General features: G+C 45.2%; 1 protein-coding gene across 1 annotated transcript in view; it reads right to left on the minus strand.

Annotated features, from left to right (window-relative positions):
* Positions 1–9,680, minus strand: part of TULP4 (TUB like protein 4) — a gene marked incomplete in the record, with an annotated part of 233,255 nt that extends 223,575 nt beyond the window's left edge. Inside the window, 1 exon segment of the mRNA XM_027774688.1 lies at positions 9,508–9,680.
* Positions 9,681–17,561: the final 7,881 nt, after the last annotated feature.

Genomic DNA, 17,561 nt, shown 5'->3' on the forward strand with positions numbered 1-17,561 from the left:
CAGCCAGGGTGACTTTATCTCCTAGTCTTAAAAGTCTGCAATGGGGCCAGCAAGTGGCGTGGTGGTTAAAGGTGCTGGATTCCCACATGGCTGACTGTGGTTCAAGTCCCGGACCCGACAGCTTGCTTTCTCACTTTCTCTCTCTGTCCCTATCTGGTCAAATTGAAACAAACAAATGAATAAAAAAAAAACTTAAATAAAATAATTCTTTAAAAAAAAAAAAGTCTGCAACAACATATCCTATCCAGGCAAAAGAAGAGGGGGAAAGGGGGAGAGGGAAGACATCTGAGGGACTCACAACGAAATGTGTAGTGGAAAATGGCTTGCAGTAACAGGCGTGTGGACAACGCGAGAGGCATTTCTAGGTCCACGTTCCTGGGGGTCCTGCATTGCAGAACAGCACCACGGTGTTCTGAGGTGTGCACCGCCGGCAGGTGTGATGGGGAAGACTGGCCACCTCCGCCACACGACGTGTGTGAGGACTCTGTAAATGCTGGGACTGCCCCGGTCTGCACAAGTACAATGTCCTCCGAACAGATGGCCTTTATAGCACATGTCGCTGAGGAGGTCCTGCCTCTCTAAAACCTAACCCAGGTGGATGCTGTGTAGACCCTGGAAAACATGCTATTGGTGAGGGAAAAAAACGGTGAAATCTGAATGAAGCCTTGGGTCTAGTTAATAAAAATGTACCAATCAGAACTTTGCAGTTGTGACTGAGACGTTGAATAGTTATGGCAGGTGTTAACATGAGAGAAGGTACCTGAGAGCTCTGTGCTATCTTTCCAACTTTTCCGTAAACCCAAAATTAATCCAAAATAAAAAATGTATTACAAAATTTTTAAGGCCAACTTGTGGCATGATACTTAAGACAGTTGTATCCCACAGAACCAAATGCATGGTTCAAGTCTTGGACCCGGCAGCTTGAAAAACACACTGCACATGTGAGTATGTGCTCAAAAGCCCAGTATACCAAGCAGGCTACCTGCTGCTACAACTGTGATCGTGCTGGATTCCCACATGGCTGACTGTGGTTCAAGTCCCGGACCCGACAGCTTGCTTTCTCACTTTCTCTCTCTGTCCCTATCTGGTCAAATTGAAACAAACAAATGAATAAAAAAAAAACTTAAATAAAATAATTCTTTAAAAAAAAAAAAGTCTGCAACAACATATCCTAGTCCAGGCAAAAGAAGAGGGGGAAAGGGGGAGAGGGAAGACATCTGAGGGACTCACAACGAAATGTGTAGTGGAAAATGGCTTGCAGTAACAGGCGTGTGGACAACGCGAGAGGCATTTCTAGGTCCACGTTCCTGGGGGTCCTGCATTGCAGAACAGCACCACGGTGTTCTGAGGTGTGCACCGCCGGCAGGTGTGATGGGGAAGACTGGCCACCTCCGCCACACGACGTGTGTGAGGACTCTGTAAATGCTGGGACTGCCCCGGTCTGCACAAGTACAATGTCCTCCGAACAGATGGCCTTTATAGCACATGTCGCTGAGGAGGTCCTGCCTCTCTAAAACCTAACCCAGGTGGATGCTGTGTAGACCCTGGAAAACATGCTATTGGTGAGGGAAAAAAACGGTGAAATCTGAATGAAGCCTTGGGTCTAGTTAATAAAAATGTACCAATCAGAACTTTGCAGTTGTGACTGAGACGTTGAATAGTTATGGCAGGTGTTAACATGAGAGAAGGTACCTGAGAGCTCTGTGCTATCTTTCCAACTTTTCCGTAAACCCAAAATTAATCCAAAATAAAAAATGTATTACAAAATTTTTAAGGCCAACTTGTGGCATGATACTTAAGACAGTTGTATCCCACAGAACCAAATGCATGGTTCAAGTCTTGGACCCGGCAGCTTGAAAAACACACTGCACATGTGAGTATGTGCTCAAAAGCCCAGTATACCAAGCAGGCTACCTGCTGCTACAACTGTGATCTGGCCAAACCCAAAGTAGGAATCCCGAGGGGTGAAAGATCTTGTCCTGGCAAAGCTATATACGTATGTGTGTACATATACATACATGTGTAAGTGCATGTGTGTATAAACACACACATACATATACACACATGCACGTACATGTATATATGTACACGGAACATACATACATATATAAAAGGTCTTTGCACATAGGGCACACACACACACACATATATATGTACACACACACACACATAAAAAAGATTTTTGCCATAGGGCACATGCACCACAGAAAGACAGAGACAGGGAAAGGGAAGGTGAGAAATCAACCCCCTCCCGGGGCATGGCCACGCTGCAATTCCTTCTCTTCCATTCTCCTGGGTTCTGGGCATGCACACACACACCCCTGGAGTGAGTTCAGGCCACCAGGTCCACAACCTGAACCACACACAATAAGCCATTTGGGAATCCAGCGCCTTTACCACCATGCCACCTGCCGGCCCCAATCAAAGGCATATTTCAATGTCAGCATCAGGAATCAACTTGGACAGAAGAGGGAAGCAGAAAGCACTTCACAAAGGCAGGAGCCTCCTTCACTGGCATTTCTAGAAAAATTAACATATGCAAAGAAAAATTATCTTTTGTAATAAAATAGTTAGCGCTAATCGGCAGTTTACATCAGAGCCAACCTATTACCATGTTTGGTTGTCACTTCTATTTTTTTTAAATGTAGGAGCCAGAAAATACTTTTTCAAGATGCCCCATGTACATATAGTTTATATTGAGCCAGAGGTAGGATCATATTAAGGATTATATTATTCACACTATCACACTACAAATTAAGAACCAGGGATAGCCCGTGGTATGGTGGTTTAGACAGCTGGATCTCACATGGCCAGCTGTACAGTTCAAGTCCCAAATCCAGCAGCTTATAAAACACACCAGGCACATGTGTGCCCAAATCTCTAGAGGAGAAGGGATTGCAATGTGGCCATCCCTCTGAGGGATGTTTTCTCACTCCCCCACCTCCACAAGTGCAGACACCCTACAGCAAATTAAAACACAACAAAAATAAAGATGTACCTCTCATGTGACACTGAAGTCCCACCCATAAAACAATAAGAGACCTAAACCCAAGGTTATTTCACAGAGAACAAAGTATGACCACGATTAAACCACTGCGCTAAGGGGCCAGAGGTCTGTACCACAACTTTTTCCAATAACATTAGACTAACCTATGCTTACAAGTGACAGTGTGCTCCCAAAATAGCATCATGTGGTCACGGTACAAGAGTCAAGGTAGACACAAACAGAAAGGAAAGGAATTAAACCTTTTTTTTTTTTTGCTATAGGGCATGTGCACTCGCCAGAAAGACAGAGACAGAGAGACAGAAAACAAGAAATCACCCCCCAGGGGGGATGGCCGCACCACAATCCTTTCTCCTCCATTCTCCTCTTGGGATCTTGGGCATGCATGCACACACGCCCAGCGTGAGTTTAAGCCACCAGGTCCAGGACTTGAACTGCGATCGACTACATGGGAGTCCAGTGACATAGTCATTACGCTAACGGCTGGTCCCCCATTCTTGAACTTCGGGAGCTGTGAGTGAGTCTGGCCTCCCCAGCTGCCTCCTTCTCAAGACTTCTCACTCGCAGTTCATTTACTGCTCCTTCTTACCACAGGAGGCCCAACCCCAACCGATTTTGTAAGTCCTTGACAATCTAGTAAAAGGTTTGGGGATAAGGAGCTAAAAAGAAAAGGTGGAAGCAACTGACTTAAACTGACCTCTACAGACGACTAGTATCCTTCCCCTGACAGAGCTTGCCGCCTCCCCAAAGTTAACCGGAGTAAGAGGTCAGTTCCCCAAAGCCAAGCACGTGCCCCCTCACTGGGTCAAGGGAAGAAGGAACCTCATCATCTGAACAGGGTGAAGGACAGCAAAGGAGAATCCATTATGGGACCATAAGGCAGCTGAGGAGCTCACAGGTATCAGTAAACACAGAAAGACAAGAAAGGAGAGGGAATGTGGTGTCTTAATGCTAAGGTTTTCAGAATTAAGAGCACTCCCTCTACCATTTCTTTTTTTTTTGTAGAGGTTTTTGCTATAGGGCGCGTGCGGCTCGCCAGACAGAGAGACAGAGAAACAGAAAGAAAGAAATCACCCCCCAGGGGGGATGGCCACGCTGCAATCCCTTCTCCTCCATTCTCCTCTCGGGATCTTGGGCACGCACGCACACATGTCCAGCGTGAGTTTTAAGCCACCGGGTCCGGGACGCAAACCGCGGTCAACTACATGGGAGTCCAGTGACATAGCCATTACGCTGTTGGTTCCACCTCTACCATTTCTCAAACACATGGTCAACCCTGAGACTTCGCTTTCTATAAAAAACTCACTAAATTAAGTGTACGAAAAACTGTTTTTGAAACGCTCCATAAATATTACTGCTTCTGTAATACACCTATGTATTGATGGGCCAGCAGGTGGCGTGGTGGTTAAGGGCACTGGACTCCCACATGGCTGAATGCGGTTTGAGTTCTGAACCTGGTGGCTTGCTTTCTCACTTTCTCTCTCTCTGTCCCTCTGTGGTCAAATTAAAAACAAATAAATAAATAAAGTTCAATAAAATTATTTTTAAAAATACACCTGTGTATTGAAAAAAGCATTTTTAGCATAAGAATCAGAATTCCTTCACATGAATGCACGTAAGAATCTCATACACACTGACTACTTATTATACTGTGTCACAACATCTTTTAAAACTTGAATTTTAATCAAAAATTTTAAGTAAGCAAATCCCACTTGTTAATAATCCAGAAAAGGCATGGTAGCGATTAAAGTGAAAGGTTGATACAATGAGATACCACTGAATTACGGTGACCATTTGTGGACATATCAGCACTCTGCTCTCCCTGGTAAGACAGACCTCGCTACTGCAGTCAGTAAGTCGTGAGGAGGGAGAAGACCAAAACCAAACACAAACGGAATGCCACAAATCTGAAAAGGCTGGGACCTGATGCACTAGGAAGTTACGGCAGAGATTCCGGGCAGCACCCAGTCCTCCGCACGTACTCTACTGAGTCCCTTAGAATCGAAGCTGGCAGGGGACAGAGCGCACGTGTGCACTTTCACTCTCACTTCCGTCACAGTACGACAAACGATTGCTAATGGACTAGGATAAGCGAACTGTGAGCGCTCTGTCTTTTATTAAGAGTTGCTGCATTTTATTCCAAGCAGGGCTTATTTCATTACTCAGGTATCAGAAATTAATCCAGAAAAGTAAATCTCCAACATATGAAACACAAGACTGGGTTTCTCATTTCGTGAGGAAAGATGACAAGAACGAAAGTGGGAAAGATTCGAAGGACTTGTAAGGGCTGCAAAATGTGACCCGAGTGTCAGCCACAAGCATCCACCTGGGTCTCTCCATGAACCGACCTCTCTAAACCCTTTCTTTTGGATATGTTAAATCCAGGCATTACCTTTCAATGCTGTTCTTCTCTAATTTGACAAATGTTAAGACGCAGTCAAACATTCTGATTATTTAACAATTTCAAACAGAACTCTGGCAGCCTGAAATGTCTGTTACCTTAGGCTGACAAGGGTTTAATGTGCACAGCATAAGCCTGACTTCTTAGGATGCAGGTTTTGATATTCTAACCACTGCAGCCGAATCTGGTTTTATGGCTAAGCGGGCCGGGCCGTCTGAAGACGTTAACATGTACGCTGTAGTATGTGTTATCTTTTTCAAAGCTCTCTCAAATCCATTCTGATTCTAATTGGGCTTCTGATTAAAAATAATAACAGTGAGAAGGATGCTCGCATAAATCTGTATTATCTGCGTGGCACCCTGCACAGCCACACGGTCACTTTCTGTACACCACGACTGACTACACCACTACCTGGAGGCTGGTCAGAACACAGCGCTGCAATTTCATTCTTTTCTTTTTTAGAGAATTATTTTATTTAACTTTATTTATTTTAATTTAACCAGGGAGAGACAGAGAGAGAGAGAGCGCGTGCGCGAAAGCAAGCCGCCAGGTCCGGGACTCGAACCGCGGTCGGCCACGTGGGAGTCCAGCGTCCTTAACCACCACACCACCTGCCGGCCCCTCATTCTTTTTTTTTAAGAGAATTATTTTATTTAACTTTATTTATTTATGTATTTACTTACTTATTTATTTTAATTTGATCAGAGAGGGACAAAGTAAGAGAGAGAAAGAAAAGGAAAGGAAGAAAGCAAGCCACCAGGTCTGGGATTCAAACCCTGGTCTGCCATGTGGGAGTCTGTGGTCGGCCATGTGGAAGTCCAGTGTCCTTAACTACCACGCCACCTGCTGGCCCATTCAATTTTGTTCTTAAAATACTCTTAAAGAGCTGGCCCCAGAGCCTAGTGATTAAGGGAGCTGAGCTCTGGTGGCCAACTGCCATTTGAATCCTGAACCTTGTAATGTGAAAAACACAAGTGCATGTGCATGCATGCCCCAAATCCCAGCGGGATGGAGAAATGGAGGAGAGGTGTTGCAGCCTGACCATACTCACTGGGAAGTGCTGTCCGCCTCTTTCTGTACCTCTGGTGAGCGCACACACCCTCTGGCAATTAAAAAAAGACTCAGTCTCTCAAGTGTGAACATCCTTGACACTACATATGCACAAAAACTTCTATCCCTACTTACTGACCTAAGAAAAGATATTTAACTATGAATTAACGTTATTTAAGAAACAATACTATGATTTTTTAAAATCCATGAATAATCCAAAATTTTAATTTCCATCAGTAATTTCCTTTCTTTTTTTTAAACTTGCTACAGAGTGCACACAATCACCAGACAGAAAGTAGGAAAGTGAGAAAGCACCCCCAGGAGGTGGCCACACTTCAGTCCCTTTTCCTATGTTCTTCTCTTGGGATTTTAGACATGCACGCACACATGCCTGGCACGTTTTTCAAGCTGTTGAATCTGGGATTTAAACTATACAGCTGGCCATGTGGGATCCAGCTGCTTCAACCACCACGCCAGGGGCTGGCCTTATTTCTAGTTCTTTACTACATACATACATCCTTGCCAACGTTTCCTACCATTCTCACTATGGACCTTCTGGGTCTACGCTATGCACACTTTGCATTTGGATACCTAACAGCACCTATCTAGAATCAACACATCAGTTGACCCCTCCAGCGAGACTACCTGAGGGTGCGTGCTTCCCGTACCTGCACAGCAGTGTGAGTCCCCAACACCCTGCTCCCACTCCACGCTGGGGGACACACACATATTAAGGTTACTGAAAGGCGGAGTAAGTTATCAAAACACCATACTTTATATTGAGCTTTACCAAATTGTTTCACATCCATTAAGGTCTAAATTGGATCTAAATGATATTGCCAACATAACAGGAAAGCCATGCTTTAGTCTGCTCAGGCTACTATAGCAGGACACCAGACTCAAGGGCTTAAACAACAGAAGTTAATTTCTTACAGCCTGGCGGCCAGAAGTTTAACATCAAGGTACCAACACACAGGTTCAGGTTCCCAGGACCTCTCACGTGTGTGCACAGCGGGGAAAGTAAGCCCTCCAGTGTCTCTTCTTAAAAAAACGCCAACGTGAGGGCCCCACCTTCATGACTTCATCTAACCCTAATTACCTCCCAAAGTCACCATCCCTGACACACTGGGGGGGGGGGGGGAGGGGAACAGAACCCCCGACACCCTGGGGGGGGGGTAGGGCTACAAGATCAGAACTGGCGGTGAGGGGACACAAACATTCAGGCCAGGACAAATGAAATTTTATTTTTGCTTTGAATTTCATTTCTTTAGTGACTAAAAAAAAAAAAAAATCAATGTTTTAATTTACTTATTGGTCATTTATTTTTCCTTTCTTTCCTCTTATAAATGGTCTGTCTTGATTCCAGGCCTGAAAGAGGAAGTGTATAGGATAAACCCAGAACATCTCCCGACTCCAGAAAGCTACGAAGTCACCAGATTACTAGAGGCACGTCATAAGGACTTGGAAACCGACCTGAATAAGCCTGCTGTGTCCAGAGATGGGGCAATCTGAACATCATGACAACACTGACTGTGACAGACTGTGCCCCGGTGTGTCCAGGAGGTGGCACGTGGAATGAAAGATTACTCTAGAGTTTAACATTTTAATGTCTGCCCTCAGGTTTCAGACTTGCTTGGGCCTGTTACTCATTTCCTGCAGGACAGAAATATTTACCCTACGCTTGCTGTACTATTGCATTTTCAAAGCATGTAATTTGTTTTTAACTTTGTAGATCATAGCTAGACTTTGGATTTTTTTTATTTTATTTTTTTTAATGTTTTTGCCATAGGCCGCATGTACTCACTGGAGACAGACAAAGAGAGAGGAAAAGTGAGAAATCACCCCCCAGGGAGGATGGCCACACCACAATCCCTTCTCCTCCACTCTCCTTCTGGAATTTTGGACATGCATCCACATGCACACAGCATGATTTTCAAACCGTCGGGTCTGGGACTCAAACCATGGTGGACTGTGTGGGAGTCAAGAACTTTCACCAAGCCACCTGCTGGCCGCTGGTTTTTCTTTCTTTCTTTCTTTTTAATTTGCTAAAGGGCATGTGTACTTGCCAGAGAGACTTAGAGAAAAGTGAGAAAGCACCTCTTGGGAGATGGTCACGCAGTAATCTCCCCTCCCCTCCCATCCCAAGAGGACAGAGAAAATGGAAGAAAGGGGACTTCTTTTGGGTTTTTGAGCACACATACATACATTCCTATATGTTTCACGAGTTGCCCAGTCCAGGACAGCTGACCATATGGGGTCCAGACTCCTTAACCACAATGCCACTGGCTAGCCCTGGACTTTGGAGGCCCCGGACTAATTTAAACACCTCCACAGTGTTTAACTAATGGAATTAGTTTAAATCTATTTAATGAAATGGATATATTGCTTGTGAGAAGTACACGAGTTTGAAGGGGACAGGGCAGAAAGCTATGGTTTTATTGTGCCCCCCCCCATTCAGGTATTGAAACTGGTGAGCAATCACGGCAGTGCTGGGAGGTGGAGACTAACACAGTCAGTGTGGGAAGGGGGGCCTTCGGGAGGTGATGGGGATGAAGGCTGGTGCATTTACATGGAGAGCAACCAGACAGACGCGCAGGCGCAGGCAGGCATGCTCTCGCCTGTCTTGCCATGTGATGTCCTGCACTGCCTTGGGACTCCGCCACCAGGACGACCCCCACCAGATGCACACCCTTACCTAGCACTCCAACACCGTGAGCTACACAGAACACTGTTCATTTAAGTTACCCAGTCGTGGGTGTTGGTACTAACACCACAAAGGACTGAAACAGACTGAAACGTCCTATAAAGTACAAGAATTTGATGATGATATTCAAACAAAAAACAGACAAAAACCCCTACCCATCACCACGGGAGGACGCTAACATGCTAACAGACTGACCATGACTGAAAATGGAAAACTGAGGGCCATAGCCACACATTTTATCATCTTTCCTATATACTCTATAACTTAGGGTAACTAATATTAGACAAAAGAGGGTTTTTGCTTTTGTGAGTATCTCAGCTACCTAAACAAACAATTACAGGGGCTGACCTGTGGTCTGGTGTTTGGAGAGCTAGATTCCACAGGGCCGACCACGCACTGAGTCCCAGCCCCAGTGGCTTGAGAAACACACTGAGCACATGCCTCTGCGTGCCCCACACCCCGAGAGGGCGGGAAATGGGAGAAAGGGGACTGTGCACGGCCACACCCCACTGGAGAGTGCCTTCTCCTCCTCCTCCTCCGTCTCTTGAGTTCTCTCCGGTGAGTGCATGCACCCTCTGGCACACTGAAAAAAAAGAGGAACGATAAAATTAGAATGCGAACAAATCATATTCCCTCATGAAATGATGGACCAGGTACTGATCATAAATGGCAGTTTGTGACCTGCCATTACCACAAGGAAGGTCCCAGCTTAGTGTCCCCAGGTGTCTCTGTTCATGTGGACCATGGGCATTTGCCTGTGGGCCTGGCTGGCTGAACCTGGGGTGGAAAGTGGGGTGAAGCCTGCGCTGGGATGCCTCCCTCTCTCTCTTTCTCTCTATCTCATGAAGGAAATAAATAAAACTTAAACAAACAAACAAAAAAAGGCTGTGGGCCACCCAGGTAGTATGGGGGTTAAGGTGGCTGGATGTGCCACTGTGCAGTTCGAGTCCTGACCCTGGCAGTTTGGAAAACACACTGGGCACGTATGTATGCATGCCCAAAATCCCGAGGGACAATGGAGGTGAAGGGATTGCAGCATGGTCACCCCCTAGGGCATGATTTTTCACTCCCCACCCCCACAAGCGCACTTACCCTACAGTAAAAACTGGAAAAAAAAAAAAAAAAGAGAATATTTGCTCACAGTGGTACATAGTAGAGGGCAAGGCGAGACCCTGTTAAAAACAGGGTCTGTCGGGGCCAGCAGGTGGCATGGTGAATAAAGGCGCTGGATTCCCACAGGGCCAACTGAGGTTAAAGTCCTGGGCCTGGCGGCTTGCTTTCTCACTTTCCCTTTCTTTCTCTCTGTCTCTGTCTGGTCAATTAAAAAAAAATAATAATATAATGAAATTCTTTTTTTTAAAAATAAAGAGTCTGTCTTCCTCTCTTTTCCTTGTCTCACTCACTCATTGAAAATAAATAAAGTTGCTCATCACAAAAAGAAAGAAACCAGACAATTATACACCTCCTAAAGGAGACAATCCTGCTACCACAAAAATACAATTTGATTCTTCAGACCAAGTCTCTAGATTGAGCTACCAATGCATAGGAAATGTAAGAAATGAAAAAACACATTTAACATTTCTTAAGAGAGACTTCTGCTATGGAGTGTGTGTCCTCACCAGAGACAGAGAAAGGGAGAGACAGAAATCAAGAAATCACCCCGTCAGGGGGGATGGTCACGCTGCAATCCCTTATCCTCCATTATCCTTTCAGGATCTTGGGCATGCACACACGCGTGCTCAGCGTGAGTCTTAAGTTGTCAGGTCTGGGACTTGAACAGCAGTTGACTACGTGGGAGTACAGCGACATTACCATTACACCATTGGCTGGTCACCATATTTAACTTTATAGAAATGCAATGAGTAAAATTGTTTCTCCAATTAAAAGTTGGAGAGAAAAAAAGATAAAATGAACCTACAGGTTGGGGCTGGCAGGTGGCATGGTAGTTGAGGTGCTGAATTCCCACATGGCTGACTGCAGTTCAAGTTCCAAGCTTGGTGACTCGCTCTCTCTTTCCTCTCTCTCTCTCTGTCTTTCTCTGGTAAGTATGTGTGCCCTGTAGCAAATTAAGTAATAATGATAAATAAAATTAAATAAATAATTCTAAAAAAAAAATAAAGAACCTATAAACCTATAGGTTAAAAGAGACTTGAAACAAACCATCAATTGATAAACATTATTTAAATCTTTTTAAATATTTATTTAATATTTTCTAATAATTATTTTAGTCAACTTTATTTATTTATTCATTTGTTTATTTCAATTTGACCAGAGTGGAACAGAGAGAGAGAGAGAGAGAGGAAGATAGCAAGCCACCAGGTCCAGGGCTCGAACCGCAGTCGACCATGTGGGTACCTAGTGCCTTTAACCACCACACCACCTGTTAGCCCCCAATTTTTTTTATTATATTTTAATTGGACCAGGACCAGAGAGAGAGAAAGGTTAAGTGAGAAAGCAAACCACCAGGTTCAAGACTCAAACCACAGTCAGCCATGTGAGATTCCAGTGCCTCAACCACCACACTCCCTGCCAGCTCCCTAATTTGGATCTTAATTCAAACAATTGTTTATTTATTCATTATATAGAGATGTATAAAAATAATTTTTATTTAATGAATATTTTATATTAATTACTTTTCAAGATAAGACAACAGTATTGTGATTTTTTTTTTCTTTTCTTTTTGGAGAGGTTTTCACTATAGGGTCCATGTGCTCGCCAGAAAGACAGAGAGAGAGACAGAGATACAAAGCGAGAAATCAACCCCCAAGGGGGATGGCCACGCCATAATCCCTTCCCCTCCATTCTCCTCTCGGGATCTTGGGCACGCACGCACATGCGTCCGGCATGAGTTTAAGCCACTGGGTCCGGGACTCGAACTGCAGTCAACTACATGGGAGTCCAGCAACACAGCCATTACGCTAAATGCTGGTCCTAATTGTGATTGTTTCTGAAGAAGACTTTTCCCTTTAGAGATATGTACTAAAATATTTACTGAGAAAATTATATGAAATCATGATTTGCTTTAAAATAATCCCAGGGGAGAAAAGTAGGAGGTATCACCCAAACAAGATTAGCTAAGTATTAAAATTGCTGGCGCTCAGTGGCAAATACATTGCTTCCTATACTAGTCTTTACTCCATGGGCATGTGCGCATGCCCCAGCATGAACAGAGAGAACTTGTGTAAAATTTTCCATGATAAAAAGTTAAAATTTGAAAGCATACGGAGGTCAGGAGTCCTAGTAATTAAAGTGCTGGATTCCCACATGCATGACCACTGTTCAAATCTTGGACCTGGCAGCTTGCATGCATTCTCTCTCTCTCTCTCTCTCTCTCTCTGGTGAATACATGTGCCCTATAACAAATTAAATAATCATCATAAATAAAATGAAATAATTTATTATTTTCTTTTAAAGAGAGCTTTTGGCTACAGAGTGCATGTGCTCACCAGAGAGACAGAAAGCGAGAAATCATGCTTTGTGATTGTGAATGGCCACGCTGCAATCCCTTCTCATCTCAGGATTTTGGTCATACACTCATACGCACCCAGCATGAGTTTTAAGCCACCACGTCCAAGACTCGAACTCCAGTCAACTACGTAGGGTTCCAGTAACACAGACACTATTCCATCTGCTGGTCCAATAAATATACCTTAAAAAAATAAAATTAAAAAAAAGTGTATGTATGGTGCCAGCCCACGGCCTGGTGGTTTAGGGTGGCTGGATCACACATGGCTAACTCAGCAGTTCAAGTCTCAGACTCAGCAGGTAGAGAAACATGCGGGGCATGTGCCCAAAATTCCAAAAAGTGGGGAAAAAGCAGGAAAAGAAGTGTGGCAGGACTATGCCCCATGAAGGGTGCTTCGTTTTCCCTGTCTCTCTCGAGTGAGTGCACATGCCCTCTGACACATGTAAAAAATAAAGTGTGTGTGTAGATACATGTGTATATGTATGTATAATATACGTACACACATATTACATATGTCTCCTTAGCCTGGTTTTCTAATGAGGTGTTTATCTTTTTCTTACTGCTTTATACAGCTCTGGACATTCACCAAGATGCTCAATATACGTCGCACGTATTTCTCTGGTTTTACTTACCTTTTTGTTCATGTCATTCTTATCATCTAGACATTTAAATTAACACATGTCGGCCAGTCAGTGGCATGGCAGTTAAAGCGACCAGATCCCACACAGCCAACTGCACTGCTCAAGGACTGGACCCAGTGGCTTAAAACACACGCTGGGCATGTCCAAAATTCCAAAAGGAAGGAGAAATGGAAAAAGAGGGATTGTGGCATGGTGTAGCCATCCCCCATGGTGGGTGCTTTTTCACACCTCCACCCCTGAGCTGGCATACGCACCCTCTAGCATAAGGGTCCCCAGCCCCAGAGCCACTGTGGACCAGTGCAAGTCCATGGCCTATTGGGGGCCCAGGTTGTGCAGCAGAGGGACGGACGGAGGGCAAGTAAGCGAGGCCTCATCTGTATCTGCAGCCACTCCCCAACTCGCACTCCCAGTTGGCTCCACCTCCTGCCAGATCAGAGGCAGCTTGGAAGCACAGTCCCTACTGTGTAACTGTTTCACTGGATACTGCAATGTGGCAGTGGTGGAAATGGGGCACACGGTGGGTGTGGTGTGCTTCGGTCATCCTGGGACCAACATCCGCCCCTAGATCTGTGGAGGGATTGTCTTCCATGAAGCCAGGCCCAGGTCGCAGGAAAGTTGGGAAATGCTGCTCTAGCAAATTAAAAATAATAGGGGCTGGCAGGTGGCATGATGGCTGAGGCACTGGACTCCCACATGGCTGTCCATAGTTCAGGTCCCAGACCCAGCAGCCTGAAAGTCACAACAAATAAATAAATAAATAAATGTTTAAATAATAATAATAATAATAATGTATACTACAAAACAGTTGTCAGATCTTGTGCTTTATGAGTTTTTGTTTGGTGCGAAGTTTAAAAAGACTTTCTTCACACCAGAATCACATTAACATTTACCTACATTTCCCTTTAAGATATATATTTTGGGGGCCAGCAGGTGGCATGGTGGTTAAGAGCACTGGACGGCCACATGGCCAACTGTGGTTCAAGTCCCAGACCTGGCGGCTTGCTTTCTCACGCTCTTCTCTCTCTGGTCAAAGTAAAATAAATAAATAAATAAACAAACAAACTTAAATAATTCTTTTTTAAAAAGATATATATTTTTTTTAATTTTAAAGGACTATTTTATTTAACTTTATTTATTTATTTACTTTACTTTACTTTGACCAGAGAGGGATAGAGAGAGAAAGAAAAAAAGAGAGAAAGCAAGCTTCCAGATCTGGGACTCAAACCATGGTCGGCCACGTGGGAGTCCAGTGTCCTTAACCACCATATTCCCTGCTGGCCCTGTCCCTTTAAGATACATTTTAAAGGAACCCTGCATACCTACATTCAGAAACTAATAATAGTTCGTAACACTAGATGAAAACTAAAACATCATCTGCACCAGCCAAAAATACTAGAAAGGTGCAACCAGTGTCACTATCCACATGGAAGGGAAGTGACAGGACCTATCATGGACATGACACACTTATTAGTTTTATACTCCTTGGGTCCAAGTTGTTCAAGAGGTATTATGCATTAAGTAATAACTAACTTGTTTTCCCATTTTCATTAAACAAAGGCTCTATAACTGCCATCAGAGTTCCTGGTCATTCATGAGGTTACCATGGTTGCTAACATTTACTACATAAATATTTAGAATGTTCATGAACAAAACGCAGTTTATACATGGAATATTACTCAGCTTTAAAAAGGAACGACATTCAGACGGGGATGACTCGGAGGGCATCATGCCAAGTGGGTTATGTGAGAGAAGGGCAAATACCACTGAGTGATTCCACTTAGAGGAAGTTCCCAGAGTTGCCAAATGCAGAGATGGGAAACAGGGGTGAGTTCCAGGAGCTTGGGGAGGGCAAAACAAGAATGCAGTGCTCGGTGGCTGCAGCGTTTACGCAGGGGAGACTGAGAAAGCAGCGATGACGCTGCAGAGCAATGCAAGCGCACTTTGTGCCCCTGAGCTGCGGGTGGTTAGGGTGGTGAACTTTATGTTGTGCATTTTACCACAAAAAAACAAGCATGTTCTGCATGTTAAAATCTAGTAACTAATTAACCCAGGCAAATTAAAAGAAATTTGGCATTTCGATTACACAGTCCTTGGGGTCTCAGAGTTTTACCAACAGCAAACATACAATATCCGTAAGGCTGTGGTTACACTGACAACAGCGCACAGAAGTCTTGACAGGAGCCAATGGCACAACTAACATAGCATTTCCTAACAGAGGTGTCACTTCACTTTTAAGTGCACTTTACAAAGCACATGCACAGATGGACCACTCAATCCACCTTCGCTCTTTCTCCACCCACAGAAGGGAGCAGGAAAGAGGCTGTAATTGATGTTGCAAATACTGTGAACAGAGAAAGTCACGGATTCCCACCCAGCCTCGCAAACACATGGTAGCCACTAATAAACCTTCCAAAACGCAGATACCCTGTGAGTCTGTGAGTCTGTAGCAAAACCAAAAAGAAAACCTGGACTTCCCTATTAGTGCTCTAAACCACCTAGTGAGAGGGCTGGAGTTCAGCCTGAAGGAAGGCTGCCTCTGTACCATTCCTCCATTACTTGAGATCTCTGCAGAGTCCAATTACAAACAGGCTTCATGCACCCTACATCCTTCTACCGGTTCAATTTTTTTCTATTCAATGTTTTGGTAGGGAAAAAAAAAAAGTGCCAAACTGCCACTCTTACAGCTTTAGATGAAAGCTAGAAAGTTCAACACACGTATGTCCTTTCTGACTAAAGATGACATTATTCTCAAATACACAGTAGTAAACACACGATGCTATTATTTCTCAGGCGCAAGAAGTAATCGTGCTTTCTATTCATCTTCCATGTCTGAAAGCTTCATTGTATTGAAAGCGTTTTTCCCCCATTTGACTCCTTCCAACTCAGTACTACATGCACCCAAGTCAAGAGGTCAACACCTCACCCATCACATGAAAAAACTGTGACTTTCACAGTCATTACTAAAATAGAGCTCTGGAAATTCTTAAGGGAAGTTCACATCCTCTAATAATTCTTTCATATAAATTAAGCACTAATCTTTTAAGTTGAGGCATGAATTAAGTGCTAAATTTGGCTATTCATAATTTACTCATCCAACCATTCCCACAGCTAGCCATCCTGACTGAGGGAGCTCCCTTGCTGAACGTGGCTGCCCAACCTGCCGCCAGGAGTCTCTGGGGCCACTCTCTGGATTGCAGTAAGTCTATGTGCAAGGTGCCTGTCACTTCACATCCATCACAACCTCCGCCCTCCCAACCCCCCAGCCCCATGCTGCGGAGCCTGGGGACAGCTCTCCACGGTCACAGCACCACCCCCCAGTGGGCTTGCCAGCAAGAACTGGACTCTAACGACCTGAGAAAATGAGATTCAGGACAGAGGGAGCAGCACCAGGAAAGAACTCCCCCCTCCACCCAGGGGTATTTACATCCTCCAAACCTCCCAAGTAATCTGCTCCGTGCTTTTTAAAACACCTGCCTACTGAGGGATTGGTGGATACCCTTAAGGTGCTGGCTGAACTGCTGTGACATGAAGGTGAGGACAGACCCCAAACAGAAAAACCCTGGAAGCAGTTCTACAGCAAAAGGTTGATTCTCCTCCAAGGGGGGAAGTCTTCCAAGCGTCTGGTCACCAGGGCAGTTTCGCAGGTAGGATGAGGACGTCCCCAAATGACATCGACCCCGGAGAAGCCTGGGTCACCCTTGTCTTTTTTCACAGCCTCACCTCATCACCGTCATCTTCCCAACCTTGGTGTCGTGGCAGAAAGAAGTAGGTCCCTCCCTGCCGATGGCCCCACGCGGGTCAAACTTTAGAGTCGGCATCACGCGCGGTTCGGACGCGGGGCAGGGCAGGGGCTGGCGCGAGGAGCAGCGTGTCGGGGCCGAGCCAGCGCGAACCGCACATCCATGCAGCTGCCACGACAGGTGACCGGGCCGCTTTGCAGACACCCCGCTCGCTGGCGGGGCTTTACCGAAGGCGGGGGGGCAGGCAGGGACGCAGGACGAGACGGTGGGCAGCGCGGGAGGGAACGCCACTCCACCCCGACGCTGGGGAGGAAGGGGAGGAGCGCGGCCCGCCTCCCCGGGGAAACCGTTTTAAGGCCCGACTCCCCGGGGAAACCGTTTTAAGGGATTTTCTGTCTCCACAATTAACAGGGAAAAAAATGGCTCCAAGCCAAATTCCTCCTGATTTACACACACACACGCACACGCACACGCCCCGAGCTCCGCGGTCGCCCCATCTTCTTGCACGCTCAAACAAAAGGCTAAGACAGCAAAGCAGCGGCCGCCGCCCAAGCT

The sequence above is a fragment of the Tupaia chinensis genome, unplaced genomic scaffold (genome assembly GCF_000334495.1).
Source record: "Tupaia chinensis unplaced genomic scaffold, TupChi_1.0 Scaffold000468_1, whole genome shotgun sequence".
Lineage (NCBI taxonomy): Eukaryota > Metazoa > Chordata > Mammalia > Scandentia > Tupaiidae > Tupaia > Tupaia belangeri.